Source organism: Microcebus murinus, chromosome 10 (genome assembly GCF_040939455.1).
Source record: "Microcebus murinus isolate Inina chromosome 10, M.murinus_Inina_mat1.0, whole genome shotgun sequence".
Classification (NCBI taxonomy): domain Eukaryota; kingdom Metazoa; phylum Chordata; class Mammalia; order Primates; family Cheirogaleidae; genus Microcebus; species Microcebus murinus.
Window position 1 is genome coordinate 23,318,447 of NC_134113.1, and position 19,771 is coordinate 23,338,217.

Here is a 19,771-nt window from a genome sequence, read left to right on the forward strand (position 1 = left end):
GCCACACACTGTTCTGCGAATCTACATGGAACAGAAGTGAAGGTTCTACAACCCTAATCAGAAAATCCAAAGTCTGAAATGCTCCAAAATCTGAAACTTGCTGAGCATCAACATGATACCACAAGTGGAAAATTCCACAATTGACTTCATGTGATGAGCCATGGGCAAAATGCAGTCAAAACTTTGTTTTATGCACAAAATTACTTTTAAAATATTATATAAAATTATCTTCAGACTATGTGTATAAGTTGTATAAGAAACAAATGAATTTCATGTTTAGAGTTGGATTCCATCCCCAATATATCTCATTATGTATATGCAAATATTCCAAAATCTAAAAAAATCTGATATCCAAAACACTTCTGGCCCCAAGCATCTTGGGATACAGGGATACTCAACCTGTATTTCATGCAAGGAACAAAGTGGCAACTCTATATATTTAAAGACCGAAAATAGGAACTACTCCATTTCACTTTGAAAAGCCAATGACTATTTGCTTCAGAAAACAGTTTAACTAGGACAATTGCCTTCACCTCTACTGGAATAGTTTAACTCAGCAGTCCCCACCCTTTTTGGTACCAGGGACCATTTTCATGGAAGACAATTTTTCCACAGACCAGGGGGTGGGGTGGGATGGTTTCGCGATGATTCAAGTTCATTACATTTAGTGTGTACCTTATTTATATTATTATTACATTGTAATATATAATGAAATAATTTTACAACTCTCCATAGATTGGGGACCCCTGGTTTAGTTGACTAGGAATCTATAATTGTGCTTGAGAGGAGAGTGAAATAGATTGAAATAAGATGTGGAGAATATTTTTTTTTTACTAATTACATAATACATAGGTAGTCTCTGTCCACAGTACCCAGGTCAGTATCCAGGACAGCTCTCCTTCTGTAAGGGGAGACCCACTGGGAAAAGAAAATGTCTTTTCTATGACGCATGCTGTGGACTTTCAAAACAACTGATCACAGAAAATGTCGGAAGTCTTGATTAATTAGAATGGTTGGTATAAACAGGAGTTCTGGTTAATTTACTAGGTAACTAAAGATCACTCTTTTTCCTCCTACTCCTTTTTGCTAAATACCTTCCTGAAATGAGTTAATCCATATCCCTGCCTTATCATGTGCATAATCGAGATAGGTGATTCCCACATAACACGCTGATGTTGGATGGCTATATTTGAGTTATGTGCAGAGCTTCTGGGAAATGCAGATTCCTGGCCTGCTTCTATCCCCACTCCACCTCCATTCTGATTCTATATGGGTCTAAGAGAAGTTTCAGAGATATTTTTTAATTACCCAGGTTTTGGAAACCACCAATCTCAATGATAATTGGATGTTTCTTAGATGGTTCACAGTACTGGAAGCGCTGTAAAATCTCAAGAAGAACTAAAACAACACTAGTGTGGCAGAGACAAGGCTAGGAGGATACCAAACCCTATTTTCCTTTCTTTCTGGGCACAGGGCTAGACTACATTTCCCAGCCTCCCTTGCAGTTAGGTGGGGCCATGTGACTGAGCCCTGGCCATTGGAATGTGGACAGGAGAGCTATGTGCCACTTTCAACCCTGGCCCCAAAAAACTTCAAAGAGAATCCTCCAGGTTGGCTGCCTGCCTTTGTTTGCCACTCAGGATCATTAGACTCAGGAGAGATCTGTGAGATCCTAGAGGAATATCAGAGCCACAGGATAGTAAGAGTTCAAGTACCTGAGTGAGTGTATGGAACAGAGAAACTACCACCACTGATTTCCTTGGATTGTGGGGTGGATTAGAAACCAACTTTTATTGCATTGGGGCTACTGAGATGCAGGGACTCTTGGTCACAGCCATGAGCTTGCCCTTATTAATACAACCACCTTAACATTTTTAGTCGACTTTGCAGTTGACTAAGCGGTTTAAAAGCATAAAGCTATATGCTCGTATTTTGACATCCAACTAAAAGGCATAGGACTATAGGCCATATTTAACCTTTAAAAGGAATTCTGATAGGAGCTTATTTTTCTATGGTCTTCTTCTTTCTTTTAAAAGTAAAGTACAGGGTATATGAGGTCAGCGGGGGATTCAGCTAATTGAGAGTTCCAGGTAATAAGATTTCAATGTAATAAGTTTTTATAACAGTTACAGGAATAAGAAGGAACTAAAGCAGCTAATAAGTTGGAATTTTCAAAGACCAAATGGATACAAAATAAAAGCCTGTAAAAATTTAAGAATTCACAGAATCCCACAACCTGAAGAGTATTCAAAAGGTCATGGTATTTATTTACTTCTGAAAAAAATCTGTAGGAAGAAATTCTACCACTGAGCTCATCATGACACAGAAAACTATCAGGCACTGGGAGGTGGCCACTCTCCGCCTCCCCACAGCTTCACATCCCTGTGGGCAGGCGCTGTGCTGGGAGTGGGGGGTGGTTGGAGAGCACACTGCTGGGGCCGGCTCCAGCGCTCTGGCTGCATCATCCTGATTGGATACTTTTTGAATCCCACTGTTGCTGATTGGATGTTAAAGCTTGTTGCTTATTGGACGCTTTTTGAGTCCTATCAAGGGTATAAAAGCAGGAGGATTGCCTTTGGGGTCTTCTTCATAAATTCTTTGCCTAGGCCAATGTCTAGAAGAGTATTTCCAACATTTTCCTCCAGGATTCTAATAGTTTCACACCTAAGGTTCAAGTCTGTTACCCAGCGTGAGTTGATTTTTGTGAGAGGTGAAAGGTGTGGGTCTTGTTTCAGTCTTCTACATGTGGCTATCCAGTTTTCCCAGCACCATTTATTGAATAAGGATTCTTTTCCCCAGTGTATGTCTTTGTCTGCTTTGTCGAAGATTAGTTGGCTATATGAGGATGGTTTTATATCTGGGTTTTCTGTTCTGTTCCACTGGTCAATGTCCCTGTTCTTGTGCCAGTAAAAAGCTGTTTTAATGACTATAGCCTTGTAGTATAGTTTGAAGTCTGGTAAATTGATACCTCCTATTTTGTTTTTATTGCCTAGGATTGATTTTGCAAAAATAAACAAATGGGACCTAATGAAATTAAAAAGCTTCTGCACAGCCAAAGAAACTGTCAAGAGGGCAAACAGACAACCCACAGAATGGAAGAAAATTTTTGCAAGCTACACATCTGATAAAGCGCTGATAACTAGAATCTATTTAGAACTCAGGAAAATGAGCAAGAAAAAATCAAACAACCCTATCAAAAAATGGGCAAAGGACATGAACAGAAACTTTTGAAAAGAAGACAGAATAATGGCCAACAGACATATGAAAAAATATTCAACATCTCTCATCATCAGGGAAATGCAAATCAAAACCACAATGAGATATCACTTAACTCCAGTGAGAATGGCCTTTATCTAAAATTCCCCAAACAACAAATGCTGGCATGGATGCGGAGAGAAAAGAATACTCCTACACTGCTGGTAGGACTGCAAAGTAGTTCAGCCTCTGTGGAAAGCAATATGGAGATACCTCAAAGTGATACAAGTAGATCTACCATTTGATCCAGCAATTTCACTACTGGGCACCTACCCAAAAGATCAAAAGTCACTTTATGAGAAAGACACCTGCACTCCAATGTTTATAGCAGCACAATTCACAACTGCAAAGCTATGGAAACAACCCAAGTGCCCATCAATTCATGAGTGGATTAATAAAATGTGGTATATATATACTATGGAATACTACTCAGCTTTAAGAAACAATGGTGATATAGCACCTCTTGTATATTCCTGGTTACAGCTGGAACCCATTCTACTAAGAGGAGTATCCCAAGAATGGAAAAACCAGCACCACGTGTACTCACCAGCAAATTGGTATTAACAGATCAACACCTAAGTGGACATATAGGAGTAACATTTATCGGGTGTCGGGAGGGTGGGAGGGGGGCAGAGGGGATGGATATATACAACCACAATGAGTAAGATGTGCAATGTTTAGGGAATGGACATGCTTGAAGCTCTTACTCGAGGGGGGCGGGGAGCATGGGCAATATAAGTAACCTTAACACTTGTACCCCCATAATACGCTAAAATAAAAAAAAATAAAAAAAGAAGCATTCACTATTTAAAAATAAAAAAAAGCAGGAGGAGAACAAGGAAGGGGGGGTCAGCAGTCAGAAGTCGGTTGAGCCTGCTGGAAGAATAAAGACTATTCTCCGACTCTTCATGTGCCACTCGGTTCTTTTCCAGGGTCAAGAGCTGTTACCTTGGCTGTTCCACAAGAGCTGTAACACTAGCTGTACACCTCGCCACAACAATCATTGTCCTTATTTTGGAGGAGATTTTATAGTATAATGTTAAGAGGACAAGGTTAGAAGTCAGACAGACTGGGCCTAAATCCCAGCTCTTCCGCCTACTATAATTGTTGGGAAATCTCAAATAAGCTCACTCTCCCCATCTACGCAATGGTGATGATATTATCTACTTCATTAGGTTGTTATGAGATTTAAATGGACTCTAAGCCACATTGTAAATATTTAATATTTACTTATATTAATATTAATATAGCAGTTAGTTGCACATGTCTTCTTTTTTAGGATGACTAGTTATTTTCTACATACATAATAAAGATCCTGAGAACTTAGGAGCCATAACTAGCTAATTTTTATCTCAAAAGAAAGATAGGAGCCCCGGCGGTGACTTTGCCTGGAATTCTATATAGGTTAACACCATCCCTGTAAAGCAACAACCAGTGTGCAAATGCCTACGCGTCTTAATCCTCTTTCTGCCAACCATGAAGACCAATAAGTCTTGGGCAAGGATCACTGGAGCTTAAAGCGCTTCTAAAAATGGTAAAACTCTCCCCACTCTTGGGGAGAAGAGCTACCCGCCTGTCATGGTCCTCCAATCTCAGCAAGCTGGAGCTGCCATGGCCCTTCACATCCTTGCACCACCGGGGGGAGGGAGCAGAGATAACGTGATGGGGTGCGTCTGCCCCCCTCTGTCTGGCCAGCCCGAGACAGCAGTGGGAGCTGCCACCTCATTTCTTTTGATAAGCTACTGAGGAGACACAGTGTCTTCCCCAGTTTTCTAAGTTTTAGTTTGAAAATTGAATTCGGGAACTTGTCAACTCTGACAGCAGAGCTTTAAAATTCAGTTCAAAGACAATCTGCTTGTACTTTATAAAATCCGTCTTCCGACTTCAGAGCAGTAGGATTTTTCAAAAATCTTCACTATGTAGGGAGTGAAAACCTTCAGTTTCCCTTCTTTCCAATTAAACTTGGGTTCTTTATAAAAACCATTACAATTTTTTTCTCTTCCTATACTAGTTCTTCTCCCCTAACCTGCCTCTTTCAGTAAACAGAACTCAGTCCTGCATTTCAAAAAGCAAACCTGAGATTTTTTGTGTAATACTGCCCTTCCTCATCAGCAAATACTGAGGACAAAAATAGGTAACACACACGGGATTAATCACAAATCAACACTGTTCAAGTGACGGAATTTGTGACACTTGAAGTTTTAAAAATAATAACAAGCAAAGCCCATGGAAGAAATCACTCCACTGCCTAAACTTAGAAAAGTCACACCCGGCAGCACAGACCTCCATTGGAGGCTATATTGAGAGGTAAAATTACCAAGACTCAAAGGGATAGGTCAAAACCCTAAACATGGCAGGAAACCAAAGGTAAAAGCACGATCCAATGACAGATGGCAAAGGCCTGTCAATGCCTGGGAAATTACATGGTGAAATTCGTTTCTGACATTTCATTCACAGAAGAATAACAAGACCCTGAAGTTAAACAATGACATTCCGAAAGGAAACACCTCCGTGGATGACACTTCTCACATAGTTCAGCCTCCGGGGCATACACCCAAACCAGAATTTCATCTTGCTCAGGTGTGTGTGTGGGAGGAGGTGGGGGGAGCATGGAGCACAAAAGGGACAGAGAAGATGGGGAGGCAGCGGAGAAGAGAGAGCCAATGTCTGTGCAGAGGGAGGAGGGAGAAGGGTGACAGTTCATTTCTGCTCCTTCCCAAAGGACTTGAGCCTTCACTGCATAGATTTTTTTCTAAGTGACATTTGAAGGGTGCTGAAATCATCCATTCATTTGGGTTCTGTTTGGCCTTTAAATGTAATATTTCAGCTGAGAGTTCAAGCTGGAGGTTGGGGGAGTGAATGGTTTGAGATGTTTTCATGAAAAGTAACCAAGCCAGACAGTTCCTCTTATCAAGAAGACCTTGTTAAAGGCACTAGGAAGCACTCAAATTAGCCACTAAGGCTAATTTTATTCCCCAGGCCCAGGGGCATAAGCCCGACTGTTGGACCTTCCAGACTGTTCCATTCTTCTGAGCAGGAAGATATCAAAGGGAAGCAATACTGTGATTCCAGAAAAATCCAGTGTGTGTGGTGGTAGTAGGTGGGGTGGGGGAGTGGGGTGTAAATGTTTCCATTTTGCCAACATTGGAAATGAAGAAAAATGTTTGTTAGTGATCGGGGGAATAGAGCCCCATTAAATTCCAAAGGCAAGCTCTAAGTTTCAGTTGCTAATTTCTGTCACTTTGCCTTCGTTAGAATGATGATCACTAATTATTATTTTTATTAGGATTCATTTTAAATTTGTTTCAAAATGGCCTGAACAATGGATTTTAATTATCATTAATATACTGTATTAGAAATCAATTGGTAAAATATAAAAAGCAACAGATTTTTCATCTTATAGCATAAGCACAGACACACACACACTTTCTTACACTTCCCTAAAACTTCACTTCTGTTTTCTTCTTTAGATAATAAACATAACTGCTTGTAATTGCAGGTGATACTGAATGGCCCATGTACCTGTCTCACCCTACACGCATAACTATTTCAAAAAGGTAATTACAAACAGTATCTTGCTTTCTGATGCTCCTTCCCTCCTGAAACATCAAACTAAAGAGATTGAGTTTCCCCAGTGAGTCTCAGAAACACAAAACAGGATGTTTAATTTGTTTAAGTTTCCAGAACAATTTACCGAAGACAAAAATAAAATACCATGGCATTTTGCTGGCATCTTAAAAAAAGAAAGCCTCTCCTGGAAGTACAATGAACCTCATGAGATCTCGAACACGAATTCTCTATTTGCATGCTCACATTATTTTTATGATTTTGCTCACTGAAGAATAGTTTAACATATTCCAACACATGCACTCAGTGAAAGAGAAGCTTCCAAGAAAACAGGTCTTTTTTATGAGGCAGCCCCTAAGATCTCCGACAGCTAAATGGACTCAAGCAACCTCCCACGGTCCCTATTCCAGCCTCCATAATCAAATGACTGCTCACCGAATCATCTTAATTTGAAAAAAGTTTCTCCTGTTTAATGGACTAAAGCATCAAGCTCAGTGTCAGTTCTGAGTTTAAAAATCTTTAAAGAAAACTTCTATGCCTGTGAGTAAGGTACTGCCATCTATGCTTTCATTATTTTAAAATGAAGCTTGAAATGAGAGGAATGATTTTTTAAAGAGAAAAGAAATTATTCATCTGCAGACCCTGGCTTAGACATTGTACAAAATAGCCTCAGGAGGCCAAAGGGAGGCATTATTTAAAAGATGGGAGGTCACTTTATTTCTTTTTTTTTAATCCTACTCTTCAGGGTTTGCATTTGATCTGCTATCATTGACGTCCTGCCATCCTGGAAGACTTTTTATTTCCTTGCTTTGGAGTGAATTATCAGGCAATCTTTTGGTCTATTGATTCTCCAAATCATTGCAGTGGTTGCTTGGCCTAGGTCCTGGGAGGTCAAGACAGGAAACCTCATATGTATGGGATTCTCTTTTCTACTGTTTCTGCTGGCTCTGACTTGGCCCTGAACCACCAGATAGCTACTTAAAAACCATAAATAGGATTTATAAGGTACTAATATTTATAAGGTGTCACTTGGCACATACCTCTTAACAAGCTGTGAGCTATTCCACATCAGTTTAGAGTTCTTTGGTTGCAAACAACAGAAAACTACTGTAGCTAATTGCAAGAGAAAGAGTAAAGTGAGCTCACACAACAGATCAAAAGGCACAGAAAAAGGCAGAAACCAAGAAAGGTTTGAGGAGATCTAGTTAGCAGGAGCAACTTGATTGTCTCAACTAGGCGTTGCCACTGGAATGAACAAGTAAAGAATCATTTTTTGAGTTTGTTGCTTATGTCGCATCACTGAAGTTTCAGAGTCCCAGAAGAGAAAGTCTGACTGACATTTTGGACAGTTTTTTGTTGTAAGAGGGGCTATCCTGTACGTTGTAGAATATTTAGCAGCATCCTTGGCCTTTACGCACTAGATGCCAGTAGCATCCCCTCCAGTTGAGACAAAATATCTCCAGACGTTGCCAAGCCTCCCCTAGTAGGCAAAATTATCCCGGTTGAGAACCACTGGCTTACACTGAATCACAAAACTACCCACCTCATGGCTCATGAAAGACCAGGTACCTTGATGTGCAATCCCATAAGACAAAGAAAATGTGGGTAAGTTTCCAAAAAGGAAGTTAGGGTACTGTTTCCAAAAGAGGGGTATTAATGTTTGCTGTCCATTTCAACATCTGTACATAGAAAGCTGAAGAAGATTAAAATTTCCAGCCCACGTATTTAGGAAACAAGAAAAAAAAAAGAGAGAGAATTTTAAAAATTCTGACAACAAATTGTAGAAAAAGTCACGCATCAAAAATGCTGTATCAGTCCTTCACAAAGCTATGGTGGTTAGCTTTAGTATGCTGAAAAAGCACAGTCCTGGTAATGTGGGTGTTCTTTTCTATTTTTATTCAAATTCTCGATGTTTTCTTATCTGTTTTTAAATCCTGCCAGATCATTTTCCAACTTTGGGTATCTATGGACTTGTGGTAATTGACATGGCTAATTTAAGGGAAACTGATTCCAAATCCCTGAGAACACCCAATGCATCTCTGTATTAATTAGTCAGCTAACTCTGTTGGTTCCAACATGGCGCTAATGAGACCAAAGACATGAATCCAATTCTCATGCCATATGGGCTTGCTCAACAGCCAGACTGGAGCCCCACGCCAACCAGCCAACTGACAAATGTGCGTGGCCATTGGTGGGGAAGGGGCTAGGAGAGAACATGGATGTGTCCAGGCAAATCCATCCTCCCATCCACTTCCACAAAGCCCGGCCGTCCGGGCAAGGGGCTGCTCCTTCATCCCCGCCTAACGAAGAGCACACAGCACATGCCACCATAGTACCTCCGGAAGGTACTATGTTAGGAGTAACACTCAGACACACCATTGCCACATCTTTTCCTCTCCCACTTCTAGCTCATATCTACTCATATTAGCTTCCTTTGCTGCTACCTTTTCCTTCATTTATTAACACTTCTTAAAACTTGGAGCATCGAACTTCATCTCCAATCTGCACTGGTTCTAAATTCCCTGATCCTCCCATCAGCGGCAAGACTAGGCCTGTCTCTTCTTCCATTATTATTTCTGACAGCCCCAAAGAAATCACTTAATATTCATTTCAGTCTCCTATTTCAGACAGTCTTAAAAATCAATTTCAAAATTTTTCTTCTTGATCCTGTCATTTAGCACTGAAATGGCCCAAACTGATTACTTGGGACATTAGCGTTTCGCCCTTCTCCCTCCGGGATGTCAGCTTCACTTTGTGAGTCTGTTATGGTCTGATTTAAGCTGCCTTTCATTTCAGGGTGGTTGTTTTTCACCGAGAAACATGATTTTTTTTTCAGCTGTATTTGTAGAACAACTTTCAATTATCCTTCTTTTGTAAAAAAACAGCAGTAAAAAATAGGCAAAACACTCTGGCTAAGAGAAAAATTAAATTCAATGGGTGAAAAAGGAAAAAGAAAAAGTCTTAAAATGGCAATTTCTGGAAAATCTTCAACAAGAGTGCCACTTTCAAGCATCTACTTTCCAAACAGTAAATTAGTAACATTAACATCACCTAATTTAGTAATAAAAAGAAGTTAAAATAGTCATTCAGGATAAGATGCTGAAAGCTGCAAGGAAGCCAAGAACAGGAAGAAAAAGGACTGAAAGGGAGGAAAGGTAACGACAGCTTTTATAAAGAAGAAAGAAAGTTCTTTGTCTTTGCTGCCATTCTGTGAACAGTCTAGAGGGTTCAGTTCATTGTCATTGTCGCTGCCCTTCTTCCTTGCTATTGTTTTGCTTTTTCAGGTTGTCTTGAATTCTCCAAGTAACATTATTAGAGAACTGGAGGGGTGGAAAACCACCAGCAGGACCCAGCAGGCGCGGGGGACCTAACTAAATGAAATGTGTCCAGGTCATTTTATTCTTTAGCCTGTTTTTTCTCTGCTTGGCGAGGACAGGAAGGTTTTAAAAGTAAAGAATGCTACAGATGTGGCATTAAAAGAGAGCTGTGGACCATGCAAAACAGTCCTCCCGCCTGATAACCGTAACCAAATTTTTGCTCTAAGATTTCCTCTGCTTCATTTGTAATTCCACCCACTTGTTATTTATATTATTACAATGTCCTAATGGGCCTCCCCCAACACATTGATTCTGGCTTGCTTGAGAAGGAAATGTCTGCTAAAACGATGAGGGAATGAAGGCCGTCGGCATGAACTGCAAGAGAGAAAACAATTGGATTTTTTTTTCATATATATAGGATCAAAGAGTCAAAAATCATTCTTTCTGCAACTGTGGAACATCAAACATTGAGACTTAAAAGTGTCACCTCAGGAATTAACAAACACGAGGATGTGTGTCCAGCCCCAAACCACTTTCTGAGACTGAAGATAAATTGTAGGAACCCGTCCACATCACAGCCAATGTAATCAAACGGACTTTGAAAAGGCACAACGTGAGTTGGAGCGAGTGTGTCCTGTATCTTTTCTGCCTGCCAAATGTGTGGCCTTTCTGTGCAGTGCAAGTGTCCTTCTAGTGCCACCAGGAGGCCATTTACATTAAACTGAATAGTATTGTCCTGGCTTTCAGGTACTGATTGTGTGAAGTCAGCCCATGACTACACTGGCATAAAATCATGGAACGTTACCAAGGGTAGGTGATGGTACTATTGTTTGGACGTTTATTGAACATCAATAATGCATTACACTCCATCTGCAACACGGAATTAGAAGCTGCCCCTGACTAGGAATTCATTAATCTACATGGATCTACAGGCAACCAGAGGATGCCTTGACAACAAGAAGGGAAAAATACGAACTGTTTAGATTATCGACTTTTTAAAATAAATGAATCGTCTTTAGAGACTGTGGTGGTAGCTGAGAGAACAAAAACTTGACAACAGATCTTGAGCTAAGTCAGACAATGAAAACACATGAGTCCTGCATCTACGCCAGAATTCTCCTGAAAGTTCTGCCAGACTTCCAGCAAAGCTGATAAAAGAACATTCAGACTTTGCAAAATTAGATTATGCTCCACTTTCCCCAAGTTCTATTTACTTTCCTAAGGAATTTACTTCTAAATTCTTGCAAATACCATTAGCTCTGTGAATATACTTCTAATTGAATTAGAATGATAAACATTGCAAACTAGACTCAACTGCCAGAGACAGCAAATCTGAACTACCCATGTAATTAACACATGTCTCTACGCTAACAGGCAGTGCTGACCAAGAAATATGACCCTGAATTGGGATGATACACCCTAATCAAATGATGCCACGCTTTTAGCTTGTTGGTCTTCATCTCACATTTCCTTATGATGCTTCAGCATTTGTCAAATTGTCTATGATTCTAATAATATGAGTGTAAATGTGAGCTCAACACAGAATCACATGGCATAGTGACTGGCAAGTGACTTAAGAGGTCACCTAATAAAACCTCCCTGCTCAGTCAGGAGACACCACAGACACATCTCTGATAGCCTCTGCTAAGTCCATCAGTGACAGGAGATGTATACTTCTTGAGGCTCTCACGGGTTGCTCAGCTTCAGTGGGACAGGATCTTGTATGGAGCAGGTAACATTTACAGACAGATAAGCAAAGTTCTAGGACATATGGATAGAGGGAAGAGTAAAGGGGAGAGCATAGTTTTATTTTAGTTATCTCTGTTTTCCTGAAGCATTTGGTTTCCTGACCTTTCCATTTCGAATATTCTATGTAACTTCACCCTCGTGTGAATCCTTTCCATTCCACCATCCTCAAATGTATTCTCCAATTCGTAAGAATGACAGCACCAGAAACCCCAAATACCTATGATAAATTCCTTGCAAGTCACCTATCAGATCACAGTCCCACATCCATTCACCTAAGGAAATGCATGCCACCAGCCTCACGGAGACACAAGGAAGAAAAGCACTTCAGATTTTACAAGGACCTTAAAATTTCAGGAATATGGCATTCTCTAATTGGCAGCAGGTCCTGGTCACCAATTTCATAGGCTAGTGATCCATCCATATCTATTTGTGGAAGGTCTTTTTGGTCTAACACAGAGCTAATTACTATGATGGAATAGAGAAAAAAAAATTTTATATATATATATATATATATATATATATATATATATATCAGGTGTGGCTCCTTGCCATCAAAGATCTTCTACCATCTCACTGGGGAGACAAGACTAATACATGAAGCCAAGGAACAAATCATTAAACTAACGTTTAGTTTTTTTTTTAATTGAAATAGAAGAGGGATAAAGCTAATTATGCTTCTGTTTCATACACCTTAGCCCTGAAGGGCTCATCCTTGGCTTAACTTGACTTCAGGGATATTTCTTCAAGCCCTCTCTTGATTCTTCCAGACATTTAGCTAACATCGTTTCCAAAGCGTGCTTTCTTAAAGCACAAACTGTTCTGGTGGCTGCTCTATCTCTTTCCCTCTTTATAAGACACAAACATGAAAGTTAAACACTTTCAACACCTACCCTGTATTAGTTTCCACAATTTTCCATGCCAATGTGGAAAGAAGCTTCCAAAACCTAAAAAGCTTTTTCTTATAAATAGATGTTACACAGTTTTAAATACTTACAAACAGTTCCTTTCACACCCTGTTGCCAGTTTCTTTGTGAGTAATGTTAACTGGAAAAATAAATAAATAACAGGAAAAGAAAAATAGCCCAAAGTGAACAGCAAGTAAGAGCTTGAGAGAAAACACAGGAAGGAAATATATGTAAATCGTTTGCCTGAATCCTTGGTTCTCCCTCTCAGATTTTAGCTTTACATGATTCAATTTCACACTAAACACAGCAGAGGTGGCTGAGACAAAGGAGGGAAAGAATGAATCGTTTAATGTACATTCTGGAAGAAAATAACGCCATTCTTTTCTGAGCAAATTCATGTCAACTTTCCCTCCTCTGCAAATGAATAAAATCATTTTTAAATAAATAGTCATCATAAATTTTGATGTTGCAAAAATAAATCCCCCAGATGCTTTGTGTAGCTTCGAGAGTAAAAAGCTTCAGAGGGATTTACTCTGATCATACTTTATAAGAATACATTGAGCACTAAATCCAAAATATTATATGGAAGATATAGCACATTTCAGACTTTTTCAGGAGACCTAAGGCCTTGAGCACAATCTCTTGGGAATACAAAGTCAGGCAAATAAATGTTCAACTGCATTTAAAAAAATTAAAAGAGTGCTGCTTGACTCTGTTTGGGGTTAAAACTGGAGCAAATCAGAGAGATTTTTAAGTCAGGGGCACATTAACAATATTGGGTTTAATTTTTCACATTTTTAAAAGTTAAAATAATAGATATTAAATACTCACTGAAAATAAGAGACTATCATAACATCTAAAATATATTACATAAAAATATTTTGAGTTTGGATTTCAGGAATCACAGACTGTGGAGCCCCTTACCCAAGAGCTTGTGCAAAACTGAAGGAACTTTAAAAAAAAAAAAAAAAAAATGTTTTTTGAGACAGCTGTGCCCTCTGGAGGTGGCACTTGGGAATTGAATAAATCTTCCCTAAACCAATAACAATGACTTTCCTAAAGAATTGAACACGCACTTGGAAATGCAAAGAAGGCTTAGAAGGTTTCATTCATGTTCCTTTCTTTGTGTCAAACCAGTTTTCAATGAATACTAATTTAGAATTTCAATTTAGAAGTGTTCAAATGGGCACAAAACATTTTGGTAGAAGGGATTAAAAGCTTATGTTCAATATCTGGAATACAATGATTAGGAACATGCTGAATATTATGAAAAGAAAGAACAGTGGTTTCAAATCAAATATCCTCAAAACCTCTTTTGGTGAACTGCACGGAGCAACTACCTACTCTTCATACTCCACTTTCCCTCGGTCTCACAGAGAACGGAATCATCTAGGTTAGAAAATACTTTTGTCCTATCTTTTCAGAATAACTTATTACCACTTCTTTATTTTTCTTTTTATCTGTCTTTCTATACCTAAGTCCTAATAAATGAAGCTATATTTCCCCATCTAGGGAATATATTATTCCAGTGGGAAAAGTAAGAGATAGTATTTCTTGTCTGAGTTTGAGACAGAGAAATTAATAAAGCTGGCTTTGTTGTGTTTGGAATTTCAATAGGCCAAAATAAATAAAGTTATTTATTTAAACTATAATTATGGGGGAGGAGATAGGAAAAGCAATCCCGAAGGTGTTCCTTACTTGATGTTAAACCCAGAACAAAGCTACCAACTTCAAAAACAGAATGAAGAGATCTTCCTGATTGTTAAGTTTGCCTTGGATGTGGGTGAATACTGTGTCTCTTTGAAACAAAGTAGGGAAGAAACTACAAGAATTAAGGCTGGTGCCACATCCCTGAGTCCCTAAGAGCAGAGCCTTCTTTATGTTAATAGCTCAATGAGAGTGTGATGAATGAATGATGAGATTAAATAAATGCATGCCCTGGATTCCTAGAGGAAGGTGTAAGAGGAGGGCCAAAACCCTGCCACCCATGAGCAAATACCGCTGGGGCTGTCGGGTAACCTTCAAGGTAACCTTCTTCTGGAAAGGGCCTTGCATCTTTGAAAGACTAATCACTTTCCCAAGAACAATGGAGCCTCTTTCAGCTAAAAGAGATATGTCCCTGCTCAGGGACCTCCCTCCAACCCAGCTCCTCCTCACTAAAAGCTTCCAGTGGTATTTCTGGGTGCTAACTACCTCCTACTCCCTTCGTAGGTACATTTAGGGGTTCCCCGTGGTTTCAGGGGCCCAAAAGCGTTTGCTGGGAATTCTCTCTTAAAGGAGCTGCTCAAAGGTGATAACTTACACAACTGAAGGGAGTCTAATCTTTGTGAAAACAAATCCTGGGCAAATGGGACTGCTCGTCTCAACTTATTAGGTGTCTGAAGGTTTTAATTCCACAAACAGCATCTGCACTTGGGCAGAGTCTGTTTTCTTTTTCTGCCTAGCCCAGATGACACTGATTTTTTTTTTCTTCTAAATGAAGTTTAGGAAGATATATTAGTCTTCTCCTGCTATGTAACAAATTACCACCAACTAAGCTTAAAGCAACACGTATTCATTATTCATTATCACGCAGTGTTCATGGTTAGGCGTCTAGGCACCAAGTTCCCTTCTCAAGGTCTTACAAGGCTGCACTAGGGTGCTGGCTAGGTCCATCCTCACCTGGAGGCTCCACTAGGTAAATATTCACATCCAAGCTATCTCAGGTTATTGGCAGAATTCATCTCCTTGTGGTTGTACGACTGAGGTCCCGTTGTCTTGTCAGCTGTTTGCCAAGAATCACTCTCAACTACTAGAGGCCACTCTCTGGTCCTTGCTATAGGGTCCCATCCACAGACCCTCTCACATTTCTAATCTCCCTTTAAAACTCACCCGATTTAAGGCCTGGCGCGGTGGCTCACGCCTGTAATCCTAGCTCTCTGGGAGGCCGAGGCGGGCGGATTGCTCAAGGTCAGGAGTTCAAAACCAGCCTGAGCAAGAGCGAGACCCCGTCTCTACTATAAATAGAAAGAAACTAATTGGCCAACTGATATATATATAAAAAATTAGCCGGGCATGGTGGCGCATGCCTGTAGTCCCAGCTACTCAGGAGGCTGAGACAGAAGGATCGCTCGAGCCCAGGAGTTTGAGGTTGCTGTGAGCTAGGCTGACGCCACGGCACTCACACTAGCCTGGGCAACAAAGCGAGACTCTGTCTCAAAAAAAAAAAAAAAAAAAACTCACCCGATTTGGTCTGGCCTACCCAGATAATCTCCTTTTGATTAATTCGAAGCCCACTGATGAGGAACCTAACCATGGGAGTGATATCCCATCATATTCACAGGGAAGGTGTCTTAGTTCATGGTGTTATAACAAATGCCAGAGACTGAGGGGTTTAAACAAAAAAAAAAACATTTCTCAGCCAGTCATGGTGGTTCACACCTGGAATCCCAGCACTTTAGGAGGCTGAGGTGGGAGGGTTGCTTGCAGCCAAGAGTTCAAGACAAGCCTGGACAAAATAGCAAGACCCCTGTCTCTTTAAAAAAAAAAAAAAGAAAGAAAGAAATATATCTCACAGTTCTGGAGGAAGCTGGGAAGTGCAAGATCAAGGTTCCCTGAGGGCCAGGCAATCTGGTTCCTAGGGAGGGTCCTCTTCTTGGTGTGCAGAGGGATGGCTTCTTGCCATGCCCTCACATGGTAGACAGAGAGATCATCTCTCTCATGTCTGTTCTTATAAGGGCACAAAGCCCATCATAAGTATGATCTAATCACCTCCCAAAGGCTCCACTTTCTGACACCATCACACTGCATATGAGGGCTTTAACTTATGAATTTTGAGGGGACATACATATTCAGTCCATAGCAACAACACATGCATGCCAAAAGGTGGGCATCTTGCAAGTCATCTTAGAATTCTGCCTAGCACAGAAGAAAATAAAGGAACATAAACAAACAAACAAACAAAAATTATAGAATGTGCTGATTTACAGATGTCAGATTTCTACCTAAAATGTCTAAAAGCCAGGTGTCCAGGACCTAAGGACCCCCCCTTTCTACCTGGTCTCTAGCCCTTAGCCCTCCTCAACCTCTCCCCTGGCCACTGCTGGAGTTCAGAGGAGAAAAGGCCTTCACTGAAGGCCAGCAGGAAGAAAGGCCACTGACCCCCACCCCATGGTACCTCTGACATGGCAGCAAGGTAGCAATTAAAAGTGGATAGGTCAGGAAGACACACCTGGGTTCAGAGCCCAGCTCTGCCACTTACTCACCAGGGAACCCTCGGGGCCTCGTTTCTGAAACTTCATTTCTGCATCTACAAAATGAAAATAAGATTTCCTCAGTGTTGTTGCAAGCACTGGGTGATATAATATACCGTCCTTAACACAGCACCTGTGTGGCGAAGGTGAACCGATCGGGAAAAAGTGAAACCTGCCAAGAACGCAGCTGAGAGAAGGAGGAGTTGCTGTTTCTCACGGCGTCTACTGGGTGCCCCGCACGATTTGCCAGAAACTATGGGGTTTACAGATGCGCATGGAGCGTGAAGTCTGACCTTAAGACAGGCACAAGCTAGTTGGAAAGATAAGGCAACCTACCCAGTGAACAGATTCGCTTTCACAGAGAGACAGATTGTGAGCACAAAGAGAGTCGTTCTCAGAAAGGACTTTTCACGCAGGCCCTGCAAGCGCTTGGCCTCACCAGGTGTTCATCCGGGGCTTTCCCACACCTGCTTCTCCTCAGCAGCTCTCGTTGCCACGACCGGAGCCCTCATAGTGACCAAACCGGAAGTTTCACACAGAGAGAGGCTCATCCACCTTGTAGTGGCCAAACCGGAAGTTTCACACAGAGAGCCGCCCATCCACGGAGCCCGCAGTTAGTGACACACAGCAGGCCAGAAATGCTCAGCCATCAGCCAGGGACAGGCTGCCTTCGCCTCTGCCAGGTAAGAGGAAATGTCAAATCAGACGCCGGAGAGGACCTGGTGGGACCAGAGAGGTGGTGAACAATGCTGTGTTATTTTCCTACTCCCGCTGTAATAAATTACCACAAATTTAGTGGCTTCAAACAACACAAATTTGTTATCTTTCAGTTCTGGAGGGCAGGATTCCGAAATCAGTTTTTACTGGGCTGGAATCAAGGTGTGCTCCTGTCAGTGCTGGGCACGCGTGTTGCCCGGCCTTTTCCCGCCTTTAGAGGCTGCGCGCACTGCTTGGCTCCGGGACCTGCTTCACTCCGACCTCTGCTTCCTCACTAGCGTCTCCTTCTCAGGCCCCGACGTTCCTGCCTCCCTCTTTCGATCACCCTTGTGAGTAGATTGGGCCCACCAGGAAACCCTAGGATACTCTTCCTATCTCAAGATCATTAATCCCAGCTGCAAAGACCCTTTGTAACGCAACACACAAGTAACGCAAACACAGTCACAGGTTCCTGGGATCAGGATATGGACATTTCAGGGACTCATGATTTTGCTTACCACAGGTGCCTCTTTCCCTGAGTCAGACGCCCGTGAGCACATTCCCCTCTCCTGCTCCTAAATGATTTACCAAAAAAAAACAACTCATCCCTAGCTATTAATATTTACCCGATCTACCCTACAAACAAGCAACTTGGGGATTAAGCACACTTTCATAGAAGTACGTGTGCTGCAGTTTTCATGAGAAAAAGATGCTGTGCTCTAGACATCACAGGAGAATAACTGATCATTAAAACCCACTTCTAGGTGCATCTGATAGGACACGATTTAATAAGATTTGAAAACAGAACCTGTATTTTTTTTTTTTACAGTGCTCTAGCATTCTTCACTTCAGTGTTTGCAAACAACTGCAATAATCACTAGCACCTATGTTCCCCTCCCCTGCTTTCTAACTATTCTCTAAATTGACTTGATACTGCAGTTTTTTGACAGTTCAGTGACAGGCATAAATTACTTCACTGTTACCATGGTAACCAAGGCACCTCAAAACAGAGGGGAAAATATAAGATTAAAATAAAAGGAGGAGGGAATAGTCCAAATTGACATTAATGAATCATTGTCCCAGTGTAATGGAGTGCCAACAGACCAAGCTCTGGCAGTTGTTCCAGTAAGGACCCCTGAGTCAGTCAGCAGAGGAAGCCTCCCGTGTGGGTGAGAATGCTTATCTCCCACAAGAAGCAATGGTTCAAAGTTTCTAGAACCTTCTCTTCTCCCTTATTTATGCATCTCTTTTTATTTGGATCATCTCCTTTGTTTTTCATCTCCTCCTGCCTTTCCCCTTCTGAACACATTAGTTACTATGGAAACATTGGTGTGAATGTCAGAAGGCTCGGCTCAGAACTGCTTCATAAAGTCAATTTATAGAATGGTCTGACATTTATCTCATGTTCGGGAAATTTAAAGAATTTGTGATATTCATGACCACGGACAGGGTTGGGTGGTAAACACTGTGCTATATATGGATTTTAAAATTTGTTTTATATACACTGAGAAAACATCAGGTTTTGTCTTTTAGAGAAAGAATAGCAACAAAAACAGGATCTGGTTTGGGATTTGAAATTGGATTCATTTTCCATCAGTTCAGGAAGGATTTCCACTTTCTAAGTTTGTAAGGCTGACTATAATCTCGTGTGTCAAAATAAATGCTTTTTGCAAAAAAATATGGTTTGCTTATTTTTTAAAAAACTTTAACCTGACAACAAGACAAATGGTATGATTCATAGTAATATACATAGGGCAGCAGGACACAGAAACGTTAATGTCTGTGCTATAAAAATGCTTACTTTACAAAGGTGTATTTCAGAGTTAGTGTTACCCTATGGAATAATAAGTATAGCTAACAATCACAGCACGTTTACTTTGTGTCAGGCTTTTTTCTCAGTATTTTACATGTATTAATTTGTGTAATCCTTATAATTAACTGGTGTGGTAGGTGTTATCATTATATTCTTTTTACACATGAGGAAACTGAGCCACAGAAAGGGGAAACAATTCGTCTATGTAAATAGTGGAAGCAACATTCAAACCACAGC

At 40.8% G+C, this 19,771-nt stretch overlaps 1 long non-coding RNA gene across 1 annotated transcript in view; it reads right to left on the reverse strand.

Annotated features, from left to right (window-relative positions):
* Nucleotides 1-17,539, reverse strand: part of LOC105877102 (uncharacterized) — a 60,352-nt gene extending 42,813 nt beyond the window's left edge. Inside the window, exons 1-2 of the long non-coding RNA XR_001156749.2 lie at nt 17,465-17,539; nt 17,038-17,081 (exon numbers count right to left, since the gene is read on the reverse strand). This is a non-coding gene — a long non-coding RNA (uncharacterized LOC105877102). The remainder of the gene's footprint in view (nt 1-17,037; nt 17,082-17,464) is intronic.
* Nucleotides 17,540-19,771: the final 2,232 nt, after the last annotated feature.